Genomic DNA, 27,492 nt, shown 5'->3' on the forward strand with positions numbered 1-27,492 from the left:
TCTCCATGACCCATATCTAGATAGCTCAGGTGACTATAATGTTTAGCTAAAAAGATAGTATACATTCGTGTAGATACAGTGCCACAACAGTTAGCTTAGTTATAATCTTCAATATCCTCCACATTTAAATTGTTAAAATTGGTGCATGTGCGCATGCTTGTGTGTATATGTGTATGCATGTGTACAGGTGCCTATGGGAGCCAGAGGGGATGCTGAATTCCCAGATCTGGAGTTGCAGTAGTTGTGAGCTCTTCCTGGAGAAGAACAAGAAGCAATCCCACAAGCTGAACCTTCTCTCCAGCCCCCACAGTTCCCCCATTTTGAGGGAGGTAAAATCCTATACTATTCACACAGCATAATTTAATTAAATCAGATGTTTTTGCGTGAAGGAGCACAACAAATAAGAAAGGTATATATCTAAGAAAGGACACAAATATAATATAAATTAGAATTCCCCTTTTACATCGGCACCAAATAACTTTTTGCAAACCACTGCGGATATCCTTATGCAATGGTTACTCACAAAGAGACTGAAAATATCCATGCTGCTAACCCCAAAATGGAATCAGTACTCTAGACAAAGAGTAATTCTTAAGAAAGGGCATCTCTAAAGTAGGACATGATTAAACAAACACTCATTTATCTTTTAATGTAAAATTGTACAGCTTCAGCTTAGGCATTCAGTTATACTATACATCCAAGGTCTTGCTAATTTTGCACAGAGAATTCAGACTGGACGCAAGTCCATGTATTGCTGATCTCCTTCTCTAACGTGGATATGCTACACTTCACATTTCTTCTCTATAGATCTTTCAAAACCAGCACAGCAGCAAGTCAGACATTTGTCAGACGTTCCCTAAAATAGAATCATTTACTGGGTTGGTGGGTCACCTTCCTGTGGGTAAGATCACTAGGCAACTGGCGTTTACCGCAGTGCATCAAGTAGGTCACACATGAGTAATGTGTTACTGAGAACATCTTTTTAGAGAGAGGGAGAGAGAAAAAAAACCAACCTGTCACTGCCAAAGTCCTAGAAGAAAGCTACAACTCATGCATGACTTAAGGCTGCAAAAATATAAATGATGGAAACCGGAAGATAAAATTAACATGCGGAAATACTATGATAGTCCATCGGCAACTTGTAATTGCACCACTGAAACTACAGCAAAGGCACCAGGCAAAAGTCAAGCTCTCTGCATATGTGATGGGCTAAAATTCATGCTTATAAAGAAAAGAAATACTAACAAAAGGTACTAAACAAGCTGTGGGAAGCCAAACAGAAGCATACCCAATTGCCATAAGGCTGTGTATTTTTTACGATAGGTTATAAAAGAAAAATGATGAAATGACGTGTTCATTAAGTGATCTAGCAAATGTTGAAGCTAAGGGTAAATATAAGAGGTTCTCACCCCAAGGATTAAATATTGAAATATAAAGGTTTAAATATTATGTAGCTTTAACTAATATAGCATCAGAGGTTTTCTTTATAATTTGACAAAATGACTCCAATGAAGGTTAATCTTCAACAATTCTTCTGAACATTTTTGGGGAAAAGATGAGCAAGCAGGTTTGGCCTACATTAGAACACAGTGAACTATTTTATCAGCAATAGGAACTGAAACCTATTCTGTTCCATTCTTTAAAAACAACCTGGACTGCTTTGTGGAAAACAGGATGTGATTACATTGTAATTTCTATATTGCCTGGAAAACTACGTTGGGGTATATAAGCTGTAGAAAAAAGCATACAGTGGAAAGAACATAGCAAACACGTGAAAGAATATGTAACAATAGAGAATAAAGAAGGAAACCATCAAAAAACAAACCCCAACAACCTGGAACACTGAGCATGAAGAGAGGCCTCTGACTCAAGCTCTTGGGGGGTAGAGGTGGGAGGATCTGGAGTTGAAGGCCTGTCTCAGATTCCTGAAAGCTCAGCCTGGACTATATGAGACCCTGTTTCAAAGACAAAACAAAGAAGCCTGGAATTAGTGCTCAATTAACAGGGCACTTCAAACCAATGTAAAAAGATTTTTGAATCATGATGGTGGACTGCCTATCTATTTTGAAATGATCAAGTTAGAACCCTGTCTCTGGCTTTACACAATAGCAATTTTGTTGTTGTTGTTGTTTGTTTTGTTTTTCAAGACAGGGGTTCTTTGTATAACCCTGGGAGTCCCAGAACTAGCTTTGTAGATCAGGCTGGCCTTGAACTCATATCTTTCTGTCTCTGCCTCCTAAGTGTTGGGACTAAAGGTTTGCAGAACCACTGCCTGGTTTAAAGGATACTTTTTTTTTTTTTGAGGGGCAAAGATAAATTTTTAAAGAAAATAGCATTTCCTCTAAAATTTAACTTTCAGCATGAAAAAATAAACCACAAAAATTAAGGTAATCTTTACAAAGTAACAGAATGGAAAAGACCCATCTAATCATGATAAAGCCCAGATTAATGGGGAAAAAGAATACACCTGATAGCATAGTATTATAAATCTCTCAGAAAAGCAAAAAAAAAAAAAGGTAAACAAGCTGAAGGAATTATCCGTAACAAAAAACAGAAAGAGTACTAATAATTACAGTCAACACAGATGTCTGTGGATTCATCTGAAGAGCAAAACAGTCTCGAAAGGATAGACATAAAGTATGGACAAATGACATAAAGCAATTTGAGAAAAAGTCATGTAAATGTCCACAAATTGCATATGTGCCCAAACCAGAGAATGTACAATCAAGAAATATTACAAGAAATATTTTAAAAATCAATTACTTAAAAAGCTCAACATGCTGGGCAGTGGTGGCGCACACCTTTAATCCCAGCACTCAGGAGGCAGAGGTAGGTGGATCTCTGAGTTTGAGGCCAGCCTGATCTACAGCTATATAGAGAAACCTTGTCTCAGAAAACCCAAAAAAAGTGATTACATGCAACTTTCAAGCAAGCTGGGAACAGAACGCCCCCATCCCTGGTCTAAATCTGGGTCAGTGTCTTCCCAGGGATAAACTGAGCAGTGCACAAATACCCTGATGTCTGACAACCATGCTGATCTAGTAATTGCATTTCCAGGAATCTGTCCTAAGGAAATGACCCTGGATATTAAAAGCATATTTCTGATAGTTAATATTAAAATTATAAATTTCAAACAGTAGATTTTTTAACAGATTTTCCTGGGGAAGACTTACGAATAGACAAAACGGAATCTGCAGATTCTCTGAGTCACTGGTGCTAGTCAATAAGCTCTTTATGCTAATCACCAAGAAATAACCATTAAAAATGCTTTTGAGTCCTACTCAGATGCAGAAAAATATTCACAATATCTTAAATGCTTTACCAGCAGATTTTAAAACAGCATGTCTTCCATGCTCCTATCCTAAAGAAAATTTGGAAACAAACACAAACAGAAAGGATTGAAGGATACATTCCAAAATGTTACCTTCCTCAGTTACTTATATTTTGTATGTTTTCCACAATGGAAAGAATATGGATTCCTTTCATCACAAACAAGCAGACTTACAGTAGATTTTCCTTGGTGAAGACTTCCTAAGGATGGAAATGCGATTTGCTACTACTTTGGGGCTCACACACCTTAGTCAGTGAGCCCAGGTACTAGAGCTAATGTTTAGAGAGTCTTTGATACCCTGACCCTTCTCTATTTTTACTAAAAAGCAAAACCAAAGGGAAAATTAAAAACCTATCTTGCTTGGTTTGGACACAATGCCACTCTCATCTTTGTCCTATGCCTGACGATCCTGCTCTTAAACCCTCTTCTATCTTTCTAGCTTGAAAGTCACACTCCCTCATACAGAACTTAAAATACAACAGAACTCTGTCTGCATTCCAGATATGACCTGTCCCATCTGTCCACAGCATTGTCCCTTCTTCCCCAGTCCTCTATCCCATCTCAGAACAAGATGAAGGAAAAAGAAGATCTATAAAAAGAACCTGCGATAATCCGCCCCCCCCCCGTTACAATGAACACACCCAGTAACCAGGAAACTGGAAAGTGGGAGCAAAGGGCTCAAAAGCAGATCTACTCTGGGTCTTGGCCCTTTAAGTGGAGAAAGAGCTATTCTCCCATTCACAGGAGAAGGCATGAGAAGTCCAGGGGATGAGTTAAAACACAAACTGGCGATCACAGTCAAGGAAGGACGGATGACACATCTTATAGCCGCTAAAGGTACGATGCTCTGCAGTATCAGATGGCTTCCATTGAAGGAAGAAGACAAAGAGAGAGAACAAATTCTGAGAAACTCAAACTATGCAAACGGTGCACATTTGTACACATGTTCGGCTAAAAAGCAGTGTTCTGGTCTTGTTCTAAGTGGCTAAGCAACCCTCCCAGGACTTGGTGGCTTGTCTTGGAGCACGGCGACCTCTAGCAGCTCCAACATTATACATTTCAAGTCTATTGCCAATAATATTTTGCATTATAAAGTTACAGGCCACTTAGAAAATAACAGATACTCAATTTAACTGACTTTTATCAGACATCCATCATGGTAAAGGTGTTCCCAATAACCTGAATCTTCACAGTTGACATCTATGTAACCAATACAGCTTCATAACATCATGAATGACTCTATACGCACAGAATGTTACACACACTGAAATAAACTTCCAATGGACTTATTCTACATAAAATATAAAAGATATTCTCCTAGTTAGCATTAGCTGTCAACTCGAAACAGCTCAGGGTTATTTTAAGGAGTCTCAATTGGGGGACTGCTTTGATCATATAGACCAGTTGACATGTCTGAGCGGCATTGGCTTGATTGCTAATTGATGTACCTACTGTGGGCTGTACCATCCCCGAGCAAGAGAGCAAGCCAGTGAACAGTATTCCTTCATGGTTTTGGTTCTGGATTTCTGCTTCAAGTTCACGCCTTAACTTACCTCACACAGATTGTGACCTGGAGATGCAAGCCAAATAAACCCTTTCGTCCCCAAGTTGCTTTCCCGTGACGTTTACCACAGCAATAGAAAGCAAACCAGAACAGATACTATAACTTGAGCAATTTTTAAATATCTACAGGGAAGCAAGAATATAGGTTTGGGTGCTGGCACTGAAGACATTTATATAATGTAATGTAAAAAAATGTAAAAAAAAATTATGACAAGGTGATCTTACTGAGGGCCTTGTACATGCCAGAACTGAGCTATGCTCCCAGTCCCAGGAGGAAACATTTCAAAGAGAACATTTAGAATGTTCACATTGCTGTAAAGCCACAATTTCCCAGTCCCCAGCCCTTTCCTGTAGGGCAGCAGGACACTTTGGTTGTGAGAACACTTGGCTCACTGAGGAATGTCCCAGTCCATTCAGATAATACAAGTAGGTAGCTCATTGTAGTCCAGACCCCTTCAACAAGTGTCTGCCTAAGTCTCTACTCACAAAGAGGAGAGCCAAATAGCACTGGGGAGAGCTGATCCACAGACCCACCCACAAGAACTGACTCAGCATATTTTACAAGCTGGATTTTTATGACCCAAATTATCCACTGCCTCTGCTCTCTCATTTCAACCCACCTTTGTGTAAGTATACAGAAAATATGCAAAGACTATTTTAGGCCCAAGCTCACATGAGGCCAGCCCTAGGTTGGTTGTGTGGAGCCCCGTTGTTAGAGAGGGCTTATTTGAAAAGTGACTGCCTATTGAAACTGATAATTACAGGTATGCTTCACAAATAAATTATAATTGCAATGACTAATTATAAGGTACCTTAGAAACAGTATTCTATGTTAATCACAAAATACCTACTATCAACATTTTCTGAGTATATCATACCCTTGACACAAGTCTACTTGCCTCTAATACTTTAATCTTTAGACTAACGGTAATAAGGCTACCAAGGCTCAGAGAGGCTTAACGACTTCCCCAAAGTCATCTTCTTTTTAAGAGGAGATCCAGAATTACAGAGGTCTGAACCAGGCTTCTTACCTGCTAGGGATACACCTTCCCTGAGTCTGAGTGCCCCTAATGATCATCAAAACATGGCTAGAAAGAATTCCCGCGGCGGCTGTGATAAACTGGAGCCACATGGGTTAAGTTTGGAAGGCATTCCCAGGCTGATACGCAGAAAGCATTCCAACCAGCAGTGCATTTGGACAGAGGTGCACAGAGCATTGAATGCTGGGCTCGGCAGGACCCGAGTTATTTTTGTTTATCCATGTGAAGAACTTTAGTGGTCCTTCCACCCTGCCAAACCCGGGGGCACAGAGTTCCCTTCAGCTCTCCCAGCTCCTCACACCCAATTATTTACTTTGAGTCTTATCAGCGTCTAATAAGCTATAGCTTGCACAGAGTTATTGAACATATTGTCAGTACTGCAGGCTAGTACGGAGGCTCTTTAGAAACCTTGGTCTTATTCAAGGCCCTGTCCCCAGGGCACAGAGGCACAATGGCCTAGTCCCCAGCAGGCATGCATTCCTCATCCTTATAAAAATAGGCAACAGTATCTATTCACAACACTCTCTAACCTTTACTGAAAGCTGCTAACTGCTGTTAAATATTTCACAGATTTGAATGGGGCCACTGACACAATTCCTTAGTGAATTCAACAGCTCTATCGCTGTGAAGAAAGCTGTAATTATGGAGTAATAGACATGCCATTGGCACACGGAAAGGGTTTGCTTGTTACAGTTTATCCAGGGTATTAGCTAACGAGTTCAAGAAGTCGCCTGACTGACAGGTAGTCCACCCGGAGGCAGCAAGCCAAGTTTTCTCAGTTCTTAGGTACAGGGATGGGAAAGCTGCAAGACAGGAGGAGAAACCAATGAAGACGGGACATGTGACGTCAAAACGCGTATTGATCTTTTTATTCATTTTTGTCATATACATTTATTTGGTGAGGAGAGGAGAAACACGTGCCAGGGCGTGCACGCGGAGGTCAGAGGGCAACTTGAAGGAGCCAGTTCTCTCCTTCTACCACGTGAGTCCCGAGCGTTGACCTCGAGTCATTAGGGTTGACAGCAAGCACCTGTCATCACTGAGCCATCTTGCTTTGCCAACCCCACATTTGATCATTGTAAGAGAAACGACTTTTGGAAAAGGTTTCGAATGCCTGGTAATTGTATAATAGGTACTACGCAGAATAAACAAATGAAGAAGGGACAAACAGATAAACAAATGGGAAAATCATGTATCACTAATCTTCATGTACTACATTTTACTGGGAACAGTTTTGGCACCTTAACATATAGTGCACCATTTGAATAGCCCTTTCATAATGAGACCGAGGTTCTGAGAGCTTACCTAGGCTTCCCACAACCACACAGCTACTAAAAGCTGCAGTGACAGGCAAGCCTCTAGGTTAGTGATTCTCAGAAAAAAAAAAAAAGTAATTTTTATCCACTAGGTGATACTGGCAATCCAGGAAGACATTTTTGGTTGTCACAATGGGGGAGAGAAACGAGGCATCTAGGGGGCAGGAATGCTACTCAACATCCCACAAGCAGGGGACAACTTCCCAGTCAAGAATTACTAAATGTTACCAGTGCCATGGCCGAGAATGCCTGCTGGTGAGGGAACACTGTTGAAGGCAGAGAGACTGTCTGCTAGGGCTGCCTGAAATACAGGTGTCAATAATCTCCTCTCTCTCTCTCTCTCTCTCTCTCTCTCTCTCTCTCTCTCTCTCTCTCTCTCTCTCTCCTCTCTCTCTCTCTCTCTCTCTCTCTCTCTCTCTCTCTCTCTCTCTCTCTCTCTCTCTCTCTGTGGGTGGGTCTCATTTGGGGAATACAAGTTGGTATCATTATTCCTGTTTTTACATGAGGCAACTTGAAGCCACTCAGAGAAGCTGAAGAGAGCTCTCTAATCAGCTGGGCCCAGCCTCAGCACTGGGGCTACTGCAGGGCACCAATGAATACGCATGTGTTCCAAGCACTCTCCGGAAGACTTGTGTCAACACAGGCTCCCAGGATATAAAAGCCTCAAGAATATTTTTGTTAATTCTCTTAACATCCTTTATGGAACATTTCTTTGTTTCCCGGGAGGTATGTATTATATAAACAATGACCTGTACTCCTTGCATGGAGCTGCCCACCTCCTTCCTGAGTTTTAAATATGCAACAAATTACAGCCTTAACTGTGCATGTTCCCTTAGCGCTGGTACTGTAGGATCAGCTCAGATCTCACTCTTGCTGTGAGAGGAGGTTATTGCCCACGGAGGGACCAATATAGTGGGTCTATGTGTGGGTGGGTGCCAGAGCTTTCAGCACCCCCCCCCAAATGTTTGCATGCTAAAAATACCGGTTATTCAGCCAGAACAGGAAATAAAGTACTGATACTTATTACAAGGAACATGAAGCTTGAAAACACGCTGAGTGAAAGAAGCCAGACACAGAAGGGTCCATTAGAGGATTCCCAGCGGAAGAAATAGCCACAGTAGCAAAAAAAGCAGCTGAACAGCTGCCCAGGGCTCAAGGGGTTGTAGCTGGGGCATTCTGGGTTATATTCTGGAGTGGTAAAATGTTTTGGAGCTAGACAGAGGTGACGTATGCCTCCAGTTTTCACCGTAAAACAGTCGATTTTATGTTCTGTGAATATCATCTGAATAAAAATAAATTAATGACCTATATGCAAAGTGAACTCCAGCTTAAACAATTCATTTCTTTGCCATGAGGCATTTAAAACATAGTTTCTTTCATACAATAGAGGAATTCCTACTTAAGCTATTATGACTTATTATTTTATACAGCTGGGACAGAATTTTTCAGTTCTTTTTCTGCTCTTCAGATTTTGGTATGAAGTCTCAAAGATGTGTAAACAATACAGCTTTGCCATCTACTTTTAATTTTTGTAACTAAAGTACTTGCTGTTTTCTTTTTAAAAAACAGTTATACTATATTATAATTTATACAAAAGCGACAGTAAGGATCATATTTTTGTCTCTCTCCTCAATTTGACTCCTTACTTGCATTTTCTTAACAGAGCCCTGTTAGATAATAAAATGAAGTGCTGTGCTAACTCTGAAAGCACATTTCAAACACAAGGCATTATTTATATAAATAAAAGTGTTTACTGCAGAGCTAGCGCGCAACATGCTGCTGCTGAGGTACCGTGTGCACTTCAAAATGACACGCCGGCAGTAACTACCCTGAGGAATGGACGGTCCATTATTTCAGTCAATAGACAGCAACTAAGCAATATGTCTCAACAGCTGGGGTTTTATCCAGAAAGGGCACGGCACAAGCAAGAACTAGAACCGGGAAGTAACCTGACTGCCTCCTCCTGAGGGAGTCCAATGTGGACCGTTCCAGCGGCTTTATGAGGAGTAAAACTCACTACAGGAAGACTCATGGCCAAGGATGGGGAAGTCTTCTGAGGAGGCACAGAAGGACTGAGGAGTAAGGCAAGAGCCATGCAGAGCTCAAGGGCACCTCCTGCCTTGAGAACCCAGCCTCTGCTTCTAGGTAGAAGGCACCGAGAACCCACGAATCCCCAAGTATGTGGGTTGGCCACAAGAAGGAAGGGTTCTGGAGGAGAGACCTGGCAATCACTGGAGTTTGCCATGAGTACATATAGTAATTCCTGGTCTGAACAGAGTCTCTTATTTTTTGCATCATGAAGGCAGCTTCTGGCTAAGAACCTGAAACATTACCCCTCAGTACACTGTGGCACAGGGAGCTAGGCCAGAGTCTTGCTACGAATTCAAAGGACAGCTGGGTAAGAAGGTTAGCAGGAGAGACAGGACCATGAGAGAGAGAGAGAGAGAGAGACAGAGAGAGACAGAGAGAGAGAGAGAGAGAGAGAGACAGAGAGAGACAGAGAGAGAGACAGAGACAAAGAGAGAGACAGACAGAGAGGCAGACACACACACACACACACAGAGAGAGAGAGAGAGAGAGAGAGAGAAGAGAGAGAGAGAGAGAGAGAGAGAGAGAGAGAGAGAGAGAGAGAATGAGTACTGAGTTCTGGGCCGTACTTGTGAGTAACATTTTATATTCTCAAACCCACCATCTCCTTGAAGTCATCTATAAAATGGGTCGTTGTGCTGCCCTACTTATCTCCAACAAAGTGTGTGTGTGTGTGTGCGCGCGCGCACATATGTGTCTTTCTGCTGAGTAGAGATACAAGCGGTCTTAGTGAAGCAGAGTGATCTTAGCAAAGGACTATGGGTAGAGATTCCTGCCCCCGCTCCCCCTTCTGGTTTAGCAAGCTCCTCTACAGGACCATGGAGCAGACACAACACGATAATCTTGTTCATCAATTCTACCTAAGACATCTGAAGGGCCAGAAATGGCGGCCTGTTTGGATGTTCCTGGACAACCCACAGTTACACTCGACTCAACTGCACACGGCTCAGCCACCCCAGACTTGTCAAGGATCAGCTGCCTCCTGCTGTATGTGGAACAAATGATGTATACTTTCTCCGGTTCATACTCTGACCTGTGTACGTGGGCTCTACTAGGTTCTGAATGCCAAAGGCCATCAGAACAGTAATGGAACCCATACAAGAAGTTATTAGAGACTGAGATGGAACTTAGCAAAGAGGGTGAAAAGAGTGATTAGCAATATCAGTGAGCTGGAAGCAAGAGGCCTCTAGATGCAGTAGCAAGAGTGTTCCTGAAGAGCCTAGTAGAGCCCAAAGGTTCTACAAGACCAAGAATCCTCTTTAGATGCCCACAACTCAAAGACAGCTGCCCTGAGACAAACCTGTGCTCAGTCCTACTCTTCCCCAGGCCGTAAGCTCAACCTAGAAGTAACAGCTTCTGAGAAGCATCCAGACACAGCTTCAGGCCACCTCGGGAAGAAGGGGACAGCTACAAACATAACGAACGTGGAGACGTTGACTCTTATACGATACAGATAGTTTAAGGATCTTGCACATTAACTTGTGAAGACCGAGACCAGGCATGTGACTTGCTGTCAGCCAGAAATAGAAATAGTTTCCACGAAGTAAGTTTCAATGGGACAGTTGGACAGACAACCTTGGCTGCCCTGCCATCCACCATTTAAGTCACCTAACCTTGCAAGATATGGCGGCATATCTCATGTGCTTTCCAAAACCGAGGTCTGTCACACCCACCTAAACACTAAGATCACCACGGTGCCTGGGTTCATCTTGTAACGTGCTCCATCTTTGACCACACCAGGCAGATCTGTCAGTATCTGAAGAGACTAAACCTACTTCTTGCCCAGGTCACTGGGTCTCATTCCTATACCTTCTTCCCACTCCAGGGAGACAAATGAAGCTCAAGGGACAGCTGCCTCAAGAGCCTACCACCAAGCTCAACCCCGATCCTTCAGGAGGAGGCTCTGGCAATCTTCAACTTCCAAGCTTCTCAGATTACCACCTTAACATGAAAGATTCCTGGTGTTGTCATTTGGGGCCTGGCTGAGAAGCCCAGAGTCTGTGTCTCTACTCAGCAGGAAACTCAGGAAATATCCATCACAGGCTAAGGGGCCTCTTAAAGTCCAGCCATTTATCCTGAATTTTTTTGTAAATATTTATTTATTTATTATGTATACAATATTCTGTCTGTGTGTATGCCTGCAGATGGTTGTGAGCCACCATGTGGTTGCTGGGAATTGAACTCAGGACCTTTGGAAGAGCAGGTAATGCTCTTAACCTCTGAGCCATCTCTCCAGCCCCATTTATACTGCATTTTGTCTTAGTTCATGTAAAGCCAATCTTCAAGTCCATGGGGCTATAAAAGACAAACAGAATCAACCTTCAGTAAACTGGCACTTTGGTCAAGCAACGGCACAAGGCCCTGGTTTCCACGTTAGCAAACCAGCATACACTGAGCAAGTCTCTCTGCTATCAGGAATATCACTTGCCAAGTCGGTACACGAAGAGGATTTCTCCTCAAGTATCCACGCTACTACTAAGGGAACTCTGTTGAAATTGAGGTGATTTTAAAAGGCATTTTGGCATTTGAGCTATCCAAACATCACAAAGCAGCTTGAAGGCCAGGACTGTGTTTCTGATTGTGGGACCTCTCGGCCTCACAAAGAAACCGATGTGGGAAAGGGTCCTGAAGGGCCTCCCAGACGATGAGCGAATGAACATCCCAGCTCAGGCCTCAAGTGAAATTTAGGTGAATTCTGTAGTGAAATCTATTTAAAAGACAGGCCTGCCATCTCCTCTTCTTAGAGAAAGTTCAGTATATTCATGCCTTGCAGCTGTGCACCACAGTGCTCCTTTGTAGAGAGATCTTCCTGCCATCATCTTTCCCCTAGTCAATGGGACCATGCCTACTGCCCCTCATCAGCACCGAGAAGCAGAACATCCCTCCCAGGATTTGACTAGATCAGAAGGAATCAATGTCTTAGATGTTGTGAAGGAAATGATACTGTTTGACAATGCATAGTTTTAAAGACTGACTTTTCACCTGTTTTGCGGAAGGGCTGAAAGATAAAGCAGACAGAGGAAAGCTCCCTAGCACGGGGTTGGGAGGCCCCAGGCACAAAGACAGGCCACAAGGTTGGGAGCCAGATGGGCTGTGTCTCTTCTCGCTTGCCTCAGGCTCCTCATCTGCAGAGGAGAGATAATAAGGGATACCTCAAAGGACCACTGTAAGGCAGAAGACGAGTGCCCGTGTGGAGGTTCTTAAGACAGACAGCATGTTGAAACACAGTAAGGCTCAAACAGCCGTGACTTTTATCGCTGCTCCTTATACACATCAAGCCGTTTTATATGCATAGTCAGTGACTCTAGGCAGCTAGCCCCAGATCTCTCCATAGAGTTAGGAGATTAAATCTCAGCTGTGTGCGACACAGAAAGCATTGTCCCATAGAAACAATATTTCAAATCAGAGAATTTAAGAATTAGAAGTGACCTTATCTAGTTATTTAGTAAATGGACTCACTAAGTTATCCTCCCCTGTGATGTCAGAGGGCTGACCCAGGGAGACCCGGAGTGCTCAGGGACACCAGCTATGGATCTCTCTCTGGAATGGTACATGTACCTATACTGAACGGAGTGTGCATGAGCCAAGGATGTCTTGAAAAGCGCCTGTGATGTCTCCCAAATGGAAAACCTGGAAGACACCGAAGCCTCGACTGGGAATCCAGTTTGGATGAAACCTCCAAAGTGCTGCTCCAAAACCAGGAAATAGACACTGCTAAAGAAAGCCAAAGTCACTTTCTGTGGCGAGGGATGTAGCTTGGAGGTAAAGTGCTTGGCCAACCACATGCAAGGCACTGGGTTTAACGCCTGACACTGCACAAGTGAACAACAACAAAAAGGAGTAATTACAAGCCAGGTGTGATGGGACCATGATCACAGCACTTCAGAGGCTGAAACAGGAGGATTGGGAGTTCAAGGCCAGCGTGGCCTATGTAGAGACTTCCAGGCCTGCCTGGACTATACAGTGAGGCCTTAAAAGAAAACAAACAACAACAACAAAACAACATCAGAGCCAAGTGAGCTGAGGCTGTTGAGATGGCTCAGAGGGGAAAGGTGCCCGAGTTCAATCCCTGGAAGCCCCCATGTGGAGGGAGAAAACCGATTCTTGAAATGTCCCTATTGGGCCCATTGAAACATAATTTTTTTAAAAAACTACAATATGGTTCAAAATTTAAAATTTATGTTTTTTATTTATTTGTACACATAACCGTGGATAAGAAGGCTGTAAAGAAATATTTAAAATATGAACAATTATTTTTCTCTGTGCTATGGCAAGACGGAACTTATTAACTCCTTTGTAAATTTGTTATTTTCAAGTTTGGTTAAATGAGAAAGCAAAATGACATTTAGAAAGACTAAAGAGTAGCCGGGCTCAGGGGTGCACACCTTTAATCCCAGCACTCAGAAAATGGAAGCAGGAAGATCTCTGAGTCCAAGGGTAGCATGGTCTACAGAGGGAGTTCCAGGACAACCAGGGTGACACAGAGAAACGCCCACTCCACAAACCAATTTAAAAAAAAAAAAAAGTCAACAAATAACCACTTAGAAGCCAGCATTTACTCAGAAATGCTCTTATCTACCACTAACCCCTCCCACTTTAAAAGCAAAACCCCTCTGTCCCATCAAATCCTACCTGAGCCTGAACTCTTACATCTCAGGGATAACTAGCCACAGGATGGCTTGCGCTTAGGTCATGTGACATTTACAATCTGAGCTGCTCCCAGCTAATGAGTGTCATGAGGAAATACTCCTTAAGGAAGGAGGGGGCCTTACCCCCGCTCACCTACACTTCTCGCTAAGTAAATATTTGCCTTGAGTCATACCACAGTTTATGACACACAAACAGCTCCCTTGCAGAAGGAGCCCTGGTGATCTCATCAGAGCTACTGACCTGGAACCCCAGTTCCAAGCCTCCTCTTCCTGCACTACAGCCGGCAGCCTGCTTCCAGAGACCTTCCTGATAAGCGTGTATCAGAAGGTACCTTGGTCCTCCCGCTGTGTGTATCTGTGACCGCAGAGGCCATTTCTGTCATCTACTGCACCTGCCACAGTCAATTAACTTCCGGTCCATTTTCTGCCACTGCACGGGAGCCAATTAACAGTAACCCACCCCCAAACATGTCTACTATCAGTCAGACCAAAAACTCTTTCCAAAACCAGGAGGAACACACCGCCGAAGTGGCTTCCTGTTCATTTTTCGTCACTTGCCTTTGTTGGTTAAGGTTGGGAAACCGCTCTGGGCATGACCAGCAAGGGCATAGCAGCAAAGGCTTGGCTGCCAGTGGCGATAAGAAAGAAATGCTTCTTTCAGATAAGCAGAGAGCCCACAGCTATAATGGGTAGTTTATTGCCCGCCCAAGGTACTAACCAGAAACCAACATGGGGGGAGAAAGCACACAGGACAGCTCATCATTCTCGGATTAAGATATAATGAACTCACGTCAAGAAGATGAAGATAGCTCCACGATTCAGAATTTAGGGCAAAGCCTAGCGCATGCATGGACACAGTAGCAGGGAGCTGAGACTAATAAGCCTTGGAAGGATGATCATGCTAGGGCTGGGTCTTCTTCCATAGATGCAAGTGCCCCTGACCACTGAGCTGTCACTCCTGTCCCAAGCACTATGAGATCCTGACATAAGAAACACTGAAAAAATAAATGACTAAGTAGAAATAAACACGAAGAAACCTTCCTCCAAAATACAAAGCCGAGACTGTGTGAAGATGTATAAGCACTAAATTTTGTGTGTAAAAATCTAGACCCTATGTTGAGTGAGCAGTCGAAGAAGAAAACTAGATTAGGCAAGAGTAAGCTGAGGCTTGCAGACTGTTGTTGACTCCTGTACAGAGGACAGAATGAAAATACAAAGCGGGAAGAGAAAACACGAAGTTGAGAAATTCACAGACAAGACTGTGAACTCTGTTGCTTGACGCCCTTGGATCTAGCACATCGCAGTTCCTTGAACCTGGTGACCTGTGTTTATCTTTCTCAGTCTGTACTCTTGTCCAGTGTACATTGTGCTCTCACTTAGGGAGAAACACTCCTTAGAAAGGCTTTCAACAGGTCATTTCAGAAACCGTGAGCATCCGCATATGGGCGTATATTTTCAGACAACTCTTTGAGAAGCCTGTGCCGGTCGTGGGTGAGAACTGACCTCCTTATAGGGCCTCTTTTCCAACCTAACACCTCCCTCAAAACTACACTAAACACTTTTCTCAATTAGCTCTAATATCTGTTTGAAACAAAGGGAAGAAAACAACAGAAATTTGAAATTAAGGGTTCACAGTGGTTATAAGTAAGTTAAGGCATGGTGCTGAATGAGATAATGAGAGAAAAATCAAAAATTGAAGGCTGGGTTAGATGAGATAGCCCAAAGCAGGTAGATGAGTGAGAAACTGAAGGCCAGTCCCGTCCCATCTTGGGGCAGGAGAGACTCACCCAGAAATCCCCAAGGGGTACGCTTGGATTCTGAACACAAGAACATTCAGGTCTTCCTCAGATCAAAGAGAGTTAACTTTTTAACCCCTCACCTTAGCTGGTTAGGGAACCTCATACGGAAGGGTCATAACTAAGGTGAAAATAAGGATAGTTTGTTTAGATGTGCGAGGACCCATTGAATCTAGAAATTTGCCCAAAGTTACTGCAGAGCACAAGTATGAACTTGGGCAGTCACAAAGAACCCAAGCATGAGAACTGAGCCCAGTGAGAATGGAGCTGAGCCATGGACTGCACCCTACCCCTTGCCACCTCCAACATTTAGATTAAAAAGAAAAAAACCTCAGACTCAAGAGGCCAAAGGCTTACAGAAGACAATGAGTTCATGGCAGTGCCAAGGGTAAGGCTTTACTTCTTCCCTCCTTGCCCAGTGGTCTTACATCACGTGTTTACATCAACTAGGTGCTGACAGGCTCAGTCTTCTCCCCCCACGTCTTCTGAAAGCTCCCTGCCCTCCAAGGTCTATTCTGTGCTCAGTGGCAGTCCCTGATGTCGCTTGTAGCATACCACAATCTGATCATGTGTGCCCCAGAGACAGGCACTCACTCCAATTAGTGGAATAATCTTTCCCTATCTACTGAATCCCTTTTAATAGTACCTTTCCATTTCAACTACCATTTCTTGGATGAGATGTAAAAGCAATGTGTTTAATTCTGTATAGATCATTTGTTAATGCCAGCCTTACCAACTTAAGCAATGGTCTACCTCTTTCTCTGCTGTTCTGGGTCCAGATACAACTAACAAGCAAAATAAACTGCCCTCGAAAATACAATTGATACCCCCCCACACACACACACAAAGAGAGAGAGAGAGAGAGAGAGAGAGAGAGAGAGAGAGAGAGAGAGAGAGAGAGCTTTGAGTGTGGGAAAAAAGCTGGAAAGGAAAGGATAAATTTCCTGATAATACAGCCATATATTTAGAGAGCAAATAGATAAGATGCTCATGGCCTTTGTTCTAGGAAACCTATACCTGTGCATTTATCTTAACGGACACATTCAGAAAGAGAAAGTCAACGTTTAGAAATATTGGAGGGATAACAAAGTCATGCCAGTCCCAAACTCGATGCCTCCCACAGGAGCAGAACAGCAGAGTACAAAGCAGGACCTGAGCCAGGTTGAATGATGGTCTCTGTGAGATATGCAAATCTGAATCCCATAGCTCACCTGTCAATGACACCTTCTAAGGTGAGCAGCGCTCTGCAGCTGTGACTAAACTAAAGCTCTGGATGATGGAGGTAGGGTCACTGCGATCACAAGGGCTGTAGAAAAGGTAGGGTAGAGAGCAAGATGCAGAAAAAGGCCCCTGATCATGGCAGCAGAGACCGGAAAGGGCAGGGGAGGGAGCTGTGAACAGACAGGAAGTATCTGTGAGCCAGGAAACCAAAAGCTAGCCTAGCAAGGGAAACACACTCCTGGGGAGTGGGGCTCCAGGAGAAGTATTGTCCTGCCAGTACTTCAGTTTTAGGACTTAGGAGCTCCAGAGCTAGAAGGTAATGAACCCCTGTCCTTTAAAGATACAGAATTCATAGTTCATAGCAATGAGAGGAAACACAAACAAGCTACCATGCAGCTACTTAACCACTACAGAATCATCGGAGGACAGCAGACAATATACAGAAGGCAGGTGGTGTGCGTACAATTATTCATATGTGACATCGGTTAAAAATTAAAGTAGAATAGCTCATCCTAATAGGTGGAAAGCTCTCTGAGGTAGTCACCCTGATTCTGTTCTCCAGTCCCTACACCACAGTGGCCAGCGCAGTCCTTCCAAGTGTGAAGTCAATTACCTTATTTCTCTGCTCAGAAGTCTTCATGTCTCTTCTGCACAAGAAACAAGAGCCCAGGCCTCAGCAGCTTCCTAGGTACCATAGCCAAAATGGCTCTGAGCTCTGGGGACAGCCATTCACACATTCTTTCTGTGAGCAGTGTCCCCTGGCCAGGCACGTGTGTTTGTCCTCACTTGCTACTGACGACCGGTACTGAGAACCAGCTGTCACTTCAGGCCCCCTTCCCCATGGGGACTTTTCATCCACACTACTTTCTATAAACATTCCCACTGCCCCACTCCAGAACCCGCCATGTCCGCTAGCTTTTCTCCACAGCATGTATTACCACCTGACGTATTTTAAAGCCACCTCTTTGAGACCCATCTTCCTGAATTAGATGTATACTCCACGAGAACACAGACTTCAGCAGGCCTGTCCACGGAAGCGCTCTGAGGGCTGGAATGAGTCCACACAGCGGGTGTTAAATCGAAGCCTCTTCAGTGAGTGAACTGAGAGCGGAACTGACTACAGAGAGATAAAAGCAACTTCCATTTCAATATAGCTGGGGTGTGGACGAGCCACATCACTTCATATAGACGAGCCATGCAAGGCTTTTAACAAGCCAGAAGTCAGTAACTTCGGATGGTGATATTTTTAGAAGTCTTACTCTAACTATAGAACCTAGAACCATTATCCATTTTCTGTGCATGACTTTTTAAAATCCCAATTAATCACACAGTGTCCTCTAAAACCACAGGAGCTGTTTTAGCGCTCTCTCTCTCTCTCTCTCTCTCTCTCTCTTCTCTCTCTCTCCTCTCTCTCTTCCTCTCTCTCTCTCTTCCTCTGTCTCTTTATCTCCCTCCCTCCCTCTCCTGAAGTCTCATCATATTTATGTAATCAGAGTCTCAAACATTCATCTCTTCTGCAGCCCAGATCCTCGAAACACTCAAAGATCGGCTTCATTTCCACCGGTGTTTTGCACATCCACTCTGGCTACACATCTTATGACTTGAGTTTCTTCTTTATTCTCTCAAATGCTAAAGGGTCGAGATAACGAATGCAACAAAATGAGACAAGAGCTCCAGAGACAAGAGCAAACAGATGAACCCCCTAACACTGAGGGGACGCTAAGGGGCACAGGAGCAACTGAAGGAGGAAGAAAAGGAGGACCCAGGGCTGGGATGTTCTGAGCTACAGAATAAAGTGAAATCCAATTGCAACTCAAAGGGAAAAGCAAAACAAAACATACACAAGTGAGCACTAAGTATACATGCGACTGAATGAAATGGAGAATGTAGAGAAATCAATCGTCTATGCCAAAGTATTCCACGTAATTGTGTAGATACCTCTACCCTAGCGAAGAGGTGCATCACTTCCCTTCCTGAGGGCTAGACGATTTCTCTACATCCTCCAGAATAAGAACAGCAGGAAGTAAAAAAGAAAACATACAGTTAGGACACCTGGTGAGCAGCCAAAGAGTCTAGAGCAGCATGGGGAGGGATAGGTCCTCATGACTTACTCTAGAGCAGCATCGGGAGGGATAGGTCCTCGTGACTTACTCTAGAGCAGCATCGGGAGGGATAGGTCCTCATGACTTACTCTAGAGCAGCATCGGGAGGGATAGGTCCTCGTGACTTACTCTAGAGCAGCATCGGGAGGGATAGGTCCTCGTGACTTACTTTAGAGCAGCATGGGGAGGGATAGGTCCTCGTGACTTACTCTAGAGCAGCATCAGGAGGGATAGGTCCTCGTGACTTACTCTAGAGCAGCATCGGGAGGGATAGGTCCTCGTGACTTACTCTAGAGCAGCATCGGGAGGGATAGGTCCTCGTGACTTACTCTAGAGCAGCATCGGGAGGGATAGGTCCTCGTGACTTACTCTAGAGCAGCATGGGGAGGGATAGGTCCTCGTGACTTACTCTTTGCTGATATGATGAGTGAGCATGGCATTTTACCTTCCCAGGACACATAATTCTAGCCTAATGGTAAACACATCAGATAAATTTCCACTGAGGAACCTTCTACAAAACACTTGACTGTAATTCTCAGAATTGTTAAAGACAGAAAAACCAGGGGAAATCAACTCAAATAAGGGAAAAAACTAAACTATGAGGAGAGCAAGAGGACATGTGATAGGTTCTCAGAATGCAAGACAACATGTGATAGGATCTCAGGATGCAAGAGGACATGTGACAGGTTCTCAGAATGCAAGAGAACATGTGATAGGTTCTCAGAATGCAAGTCAACATGTGATAGGATCTCAGGATGCAATACAACATGTGATAGGTTCTCAGAATGCAAGAGAACATGTGATAGGTTCTCAGAATGCAAGAGAACATGTGACAGGATCTCAGGATGCAAGAGGACACGTGTCAGGACCTCAGAGGAAAGGACACTGGGAAAACAGTAAGCTGGAGTCAACTGTAGACATAAGTTTAAAATCGTTTCAGTTCAGAAATTAAAACAAATGTACCATATCATTGTAAGACAATGATAAAGAAAACTGGAATTGAGATACCAAGAATTTTCCCTATTGCTATTTATGACAGTATTCTGCTATATTATGGATCTGTAGTGTCCCCATGTGTTAGAGGACTGGTCACTAGTCTATGGCACTATTGGGAAGAAATGTAATCTTTAGTAGCTGGTGCCAAGTGGATGGAAATTACATCATCGAGGTTGTGCTCTTGAAACACATTGGAGCCTTGGCCCTTTTCCCTTATCTCTTTGGATTCCTGGATGCTGTAAACACTACTACCATGGCACACCATCCCACCATAGGCCGAAAGCAACAGGCCACCTGACTGCGGGCTGACACTTCCATAACTGTGAGTAAAACAGTGCTTAAAGTTGATTTTTTTCCTCAGTTATTTTGTCGCATCAACCTAAAGCTAACACATCCTCTAAATATAAAAGTGCTCTAAAACAAAGTTTGCTAAAACAAAACAAAACAAAAACAAGAACTCATGACCTCTGTCTTCAAAGGCTTCTTAAGCTTCAAACCATAAGGCAATTTCTCCTAAGTAGTCAGTGTAAGATCTAACGAATCAAGTTCTTCTGCTATATTCTAAGTGACCCACAAGCAGCCACACGTAAGGAGGAATGGCCCTATTGCTCATGCAGCGGAAGCAGACACGGTCACGTCCTATTGCCTTTTCCAGTTTTTCAGTTTGTAGCAATGAGGTATCTGCCTTCGTCACCATCTGTCTGGTTGGCAGAAGATTCCCACAACAGTCAAGCAGATGGGCTGCCCACTCCTTTAACCTCGCCAAATGCTCTGCAGAGTGGCCTTGCCATCAGACAGGCTTTAGAGACAAGCATGTTCTTCCTTCTTTTTCGGTCATGTTTCTCTGGACATGTTTATCCCTGTGAATCTCGAACCATTTGAAGCCACGGGACCAAGTATCAGTTACCACAACAATGAAGACTAGCAGTATAGGAAAAGGAGGAGGTTCATCGATCATCTACACGTGCCGTCCGTATTTGAAGGCCACCAGCACTAACTAAACACACACCCCACACCTACCTGTGATCCTTTGCTCTTGTCCTTCCCTCAGACCCAGGTCTTCCTTGATACACTTCCTTCTACATTTTTCTAATTCTGTGTGGCATCCACCTACAAGCGGCCTTGCCATGCATGACCTTGCTCTCAGTGATACCAGTTTAGACTCGTCTTACTTTATATTCCCGAAACTGTTCTATCTCCTAAGTAGATCTTCCCAACCACACTGTGAGCTCCTTACTACAAGTGACCTCATCTGCTTCTCTTCGTGCACTTTGTGCTTTGATCAATCAAGGAGTCCAATAAACATCAACAAATATTTGAACTTGCCCCTGAAAGTTTATTGCACAGAAATTAAATGAAGAACATGACCATCCTGTTTTGCAGCTGAAAGCCTTGAAGGATTGGCTTAAGCAGTTCAGTGGTTTTTCTGGGGTCGTATGGGAGTTGCAGAGCCAGAATTTGAACCACTATGCACTTCCCAGTCTCCTTACTAATCCTAGTGTCCTTACTAATCCCCTGGTTAGGGGTTCTGCTGCAGTGATGAAACACCATGATAAAAAGCAAGATGGGGAGGAAAGGGTTCATTTGGTTTATACTTCTACGTCACTGTTCATCATCCAAGGCAGTGAGGACCAAAATTCATGCAGGGCAGGAACCTGGAGGCAGGAGATGAGGAGGCCATGGAGGGGTGCTGCTTACTGGCTTGCTCCCCATGGCTTGCTCAGCCTGCTTTCTTATAGAACTCAGGACAACTGACCCAGCAGTGATCCCTCCCACAATGGTCTGGGCCCTCCCACATCAATGGCTAATTAAGAAAATGCCCTACAGGCTTGTCTGCAGCCATATCTTAAGGAGGCATTTTCTCAGCTGAGGTCCCCTCCTCCCAAATGACTCCAGCTTGTGTCAAATTAACACAAAACTATGCAGCACAAGCAGTCAAAAATTACCTCTCAAATGTAGGCATTTGAGAAAGAGATGAGGGTGGACAAACACTTTGTTATTAATTAAATTTATTCTTTGACATCTTGTATGTATACATAATAGATTATAATCACTCTTCTGTCCACCCTCTACCCCCTCCTCCATCCCTACTGATCCTATTCTCAGATCCATGACTTTTGGGTGGCGTTGTGATGCTGATGCATTTAGTTAAAACAGGACCATCTGGGGGACCACTGGATTGGGACTATGCAGTGGAGCCTGGTGAGGTCACTAGTAGGCACTAGTAGGGCAATGGTGCCCCCTCTTCCTGAATCTCCCATTAGCAAATAGTCCTCAACGAGAAGCAGGCCCTCTTGAGCCTCTCTTCTCCACACATGCTCATGGGGTGGGGCCGGGGGCAAACTTGTGCAGACCCAGTGCAGGCATCCACAGATGCTTTAAGGTAATTGAGAAATATTGTATTTGATCGTTCTTCCCCAAACCTAACAGTTCTCATGCATTTGCATATGGAATTAACAGGACGCAAGGGAGACATTTCCACACGTTCTTCAGGGAGCATCGTGCTTAGCTATGGCTCTTTGCGCTACTCACACAGCAAGCAGTTAGATGAGCTAGCGTGCACAAGATGAACACGGAAACACAAAAGACCAAAAATTAAGGGATACAAAAGAAGCAATACAAAGAGGGACATTCACAGCAGCAGGTACCTACCTCAAAGAAACAGAAAGATTGATCTGGGTATAAACTTTGGGTATAAGGCCAGGGACAAGCGCCAGGGCCTTAGGTTCAATCCCCAGCACAACAATAAATGAATACAACTAATATCTGTAAATAGATTTCAAATCAGCAAACTAGCAATGCTTCTCAAGGAACTGCACCAGCAAAGGAAAGACATACCGAAGATCAGAGGAGAAACAGACAAGGAAAACAATACAAAAGACCAAGGAAAGGGAGTCATTTTGAAAAGATAAACAAAACTGACAACATTTTAGATGCATTAATCAAGGGTGGACATTGGGGAAGACCCAGACAGAGGCAAGAGATAGATAGGGGGAGAGAGAGAGAGAGAGAAAGAAAGAGAGAGAGAGAGAGAGAAATATGCAAGGTTGTTTTTGAACTGTGGTGGCAGGTGAATCACAGGCTTTTCAGGTAACTGTAGCAGCAAGCCAGAAGCTGTGGGACTACTCCATATGAGCACCATATGCATGCCTGAGGTACCTGTGCAGGGACAAGCCAGCGTATCAGGTACCCTGAAGCAGCAGCACAGGACACGCAAGCACCCAGACGACGTGCAGCAAGGTCCCTTCAGCAGTCTGCCTCTCGTTTCCTACAGGCAACTCTGTGGTCTGCTCCTTAGAGCTTCTAAAAATAAGTTACCACCAATTCAATTACACAACTACATGAGTATTTACAATTACACTGTGGTCCTTGCCTGAATTAAATCAACTTTGGAGAGGGACCAAATTTCTTTGCAAGTACAAAGCACCAAAACTGGCCCAAGGCTCACTTTGCCACCACCCAACTCCGGAGACAGAGGGCTTTACAAGACATGCCCACCTACTATGCCAGTCATCAGAATTCCAACCTATCCAGCCAAGAATTTCTCAGTTTCACCTAAAGGGCAGACAGACCTTTCTGCCCCACTATTCTTGCCAGCACTCTCATACCAGCTGCTACTTACCTCCAAGTTCTGCCAGAGAGCTTTGCCCAGAACAAACCCTGCTCTTCCTATAGTGTTAGGCACGATAGGTTGTTTTTGTTTTTGTTTTTGCTTTCATGGCTTCTGGTTTAGCTGCCAGATTTGAGTCCAGTAGCTCTTCCTCTGATCTCCTTTTCCCAAACCACAGGCAGTCATAGAGAGAGGTGAGTGAGAACTTTAAAATATGCCACGGCTAATCCTCTAGTAATCCAACAGAGCATCAACTAGAAATGGTAGGGGGACGAATCCCCTCCAAATCCCAAACATGTCTAGGACTATGTGAGCAGAGATGACCCTTAACTTAGAGAACATGTTAAACCCAGTACAAGCTGAGACTAGAACACATTGAAAATGCATTTAACATACCTTACCTAGCAAAACAGCATGGCTTGGTCTCCCTGCTGTAAAAACACAAGAATATCTGCATCGCCCTACAGTTGGCCAGACCTATCCAACACAGAGCCTACTATAATAACATGTAGAATAGTTCACATTGAATAATGTACTCATAGACAGCAAAGACGTCATCTGAAATGGTTCCATACCATTGTGAGCAATGCTATTAAACAAAGGGATCTGCATAATTCAGCAACAAGACTTTGGCTTGAAGGGAATCCCATTTGCTCAAATCTTACTCATTGAAAATTAAATGAGCCCCTTCCTTAATCAACAAATATAACCTGGCAGAGAAAGGCAAGACTCGCCTACAAAATAACAGAAAATACATTCTGCAAGGTGGTTAAGTCCCACAAGTCAAGTGGGACTAAAAGGCTCATCTCCCCCACCTCACTGCTTACTCTAGTATCCTGGGAAGGATTCCTGGAGTCAGTTACTGCCCCTGGGACTAGGCACTGGGGCTCAGGAAGGGTGCTGGTGGCAGAGGCACTGGAATCCATGGAAGATAGACAGCAGGAAGAGGCTGCAAGTTATCTCCAGGCCTGCAACACCCAAGTCTGCCCACATCCCCAAGGGGCTGCAGTTTGCATAGTATAAATATTTCCTGAAGTGCAGAGAAAGGGAGGCAATTTTCAAAAGCAAAGAGCATAATTTTAGCACTCTATCACTTTTAAAGGTGTGACTCAGTAACTTCCACATGGACTTGCTCTGTGTACTAGCCAGTCTACACATGTAAACAGAAAAATCTTCACACTCGCAAAGGCTTAATCTTGAATCTTAAATCTGGCTTTCACCCCAGATGTGGCCACATTCCGCCCATGCCACCTCACCTTTAAGGGCACTACCTTTCTTTGATTACATGTGTTTCCCCAAGCTCTCCTATCTGTTGTGACTTTCTTGAGGGCGAGGGCGATGTATTTGTTTTCGCAATTGCCTCTTACCCTAGCCCTTCCCTCCCAACATCAACCCTTTGCCTGAGGCACCTTACAAAAGCATTGCACGTGATAAGTACTTGGAGGTGCTTTGTACTACACATATTTGTTTTTGAAAGTTTTATTTTCTTTTTAAGTGTCTCTGTGTGTGTCTGTGGGAATCTGTGTGCTTGCTTGTGTTCAGGTATGAGCACGTGAGTGTGGGTACCCACAGAGACCAGGAGTTACAGGTGATAGTAAGCCACCCAACAAGGGTGTTGGGACTCAAACTTGGATCCTCTGGAAGAGCAGTATGTACTCTTAACCACTGAGCCATCTCTCCAACCTCTCTCCATGTTTCTAAGTAATCTCATGGGCAGCATTTGCCTCACTTTAGAGGCTGAGAAGACAAAGGGACGGAGTTACCTTACACATGCCCTGTGCACCATTGCAATAGCAACTCTACTTCCTTCATAGTTCCCCACAAAACAAGCATCTATCTAGACATCAGTGATATCAAGGCATATCGATGCCATTTATACTCATACACTGACGCTAACTTGAGATATGACACCTCCCAGACACAAACGAATGATTCTACAGCAGCCTTTAAGGCTCGAAAGCAGCCATCAACCAATACATGTGACCCTTGAAACCAAATTATTCCATATATTTTGAAAGGGACCCATAGGCATGTGGCAAAGGTGACTTTCCTTGGCAACGGTGACTATGGAGTTCATATCTGCTTACTTGTTAATGATTGAAGGAACAGCAAGGTGGAGGAGATTTCAAATAAGATTTCAAGGAAACCAATATCCATTCTGGCCCCATCTCAGGATAATGCTTTCTTGTAAAAAGGGGGCCACTCTATAAGGCTGTCATGTTCAAAATTTAAATCCAAAACAATCGTGAAATCCCTTTGTCCCTTCCTGCTTCCATCCTGGTCGATGTGCATTTGTGCCTTGCACTTACATAAAGGCTACTCCACCCATTTTAAGGGCCTAATGGATTCTAGGGAATTTATTGTCCCATTCTAATAGGACCTGGTGGGACAAGCTCAAAGGTTAGATTTCTCAACACAGTCCAGATTCCACTCCTGTGGGCTTTCCAAAAGTCCCCTGCTAATCTCAAAGTACACTATCTGCTAAGAATTAAGATTTTTGCAGGGTTTGTTTTTTAATGCTGTAATTGGATACAGGCTGTGATCCTGGATCTAAAATGTTTCTTTAAAGTAATTTTTTTATCCAAAAATAAATCTCATCTGCTGACATGGCTCACTGTTTTTGCAATCAATGTTACTTCCAGTAAGCCTTGAAGGACATTCCTCTGAGCACATTGTCCCCACCTACACTGGAAGCAGAGTCATCTACATCCCAGGTCCTGGCTACTGGTGGCAGGCACACACTCTATCTTGTCCTTGTCCACAGTCTTCTATACCCTATAATATCATTTTTTAAAAGTGATTTGCTTTTCACTGGGCATGGAGGCTCATGCCCACAATCCTAACCCTGTGGAGGGTGAGGCAGGAATCCTGTTGTAAACTGGAAGCCAGGCTGGGCTACGAAGGGAATTTAAGGCCAGGCTGGGTCATAAAGTGATACGCGCTGTCTCAAACAAAACAACAAAAACAGAAATCAACAGTCAAACATAAGTTAAAGTTTCTTACATTCTTACCACATTCATATGCAATAAAATGCACGATAAACAGTGAACAAACTGCAATTTTCTCTAATGCATTTTCCACTTATTTGAAATAGATCTTAGCACAGTACCTTATCTTCAAATAATATTCTGTCCTTAGGGCTACTAATCCGGTTTAATCATTCTCTAAATGTCAGGTACTAGCATTATTTCTAGCCTCTCATCATTATTATTAACATTGCTCTAACAATATTTTCCCCAGTACTTTTTCCTGTGCAGACAGACATCACTGGCCAGGCATGGTGGGATGGTCTGTAGTCCCAGAACTTGTTAGGCCGAGGCAAAAGGATCTCACTTTCTTGATTTTTAGGCAAGGCTGAGTTACAAAGGGAGACCCTGTCTCAAAATAAAGAAAAAAAAAAACAACAAAATGAATTGCTGGACCAAGGGTATGTTCAAGTAAAATGGCTTTTGTTGGCCTCTTTAGGGCAATATATCTTTTTTTTTTAGTTCTAGAGTTCAAACCAGTACTGCACTAGCTCGAATGATAACTATTATGTGTAAACGCGTAATTCTGCAGTCATATCAACCTTGTAGCATAATTTTATTCTTTAACCTATCACATTAGCTTCGTTGCCTTTATTATGATAGGTGATTACTTGCTTTTTTTAATGCACAAAAAATTATAGTTTCTAATCTTTGGCCACTTGTCCAAATAAAGATTGATTGTACATAATTACTTTTTATAATTTGAAGACTACCCTTCCCATACATTTGATGACATCCTCTCTCTGTATTTATT

General features: G+C 43.5%; 1 protein-coding gene across 1 annotated transcript in view; it reads right to left on the reverse strand.

Annotated features, from left to right (window-relative positions):
- Pip5k1b (phosphatidylinositol-4-phosphate 5-kinase type 1 beta) overlaps positions 1–27,492 on the reverse strand; it is a 263,329-nt gene that overhangs the window by 216,468 nt on the left and 19,369 nt on the right. The window lies entirely within an intron of this gene.

This window comes from Arvicola amphibius, chromosome 1 (assembly GCF_903992535.2).
Source record: "Arvicola amphibius chromosome 1, mArvAmp1.2, whole genome shotgun sequence".
Taxonomy (NCBI): domain Eukaryota; kingdom Metazoa; phylum Chordata; class Mammalia; order Rodentia; family Cricetidae; genus Arvicola; species Arvicola amphibius.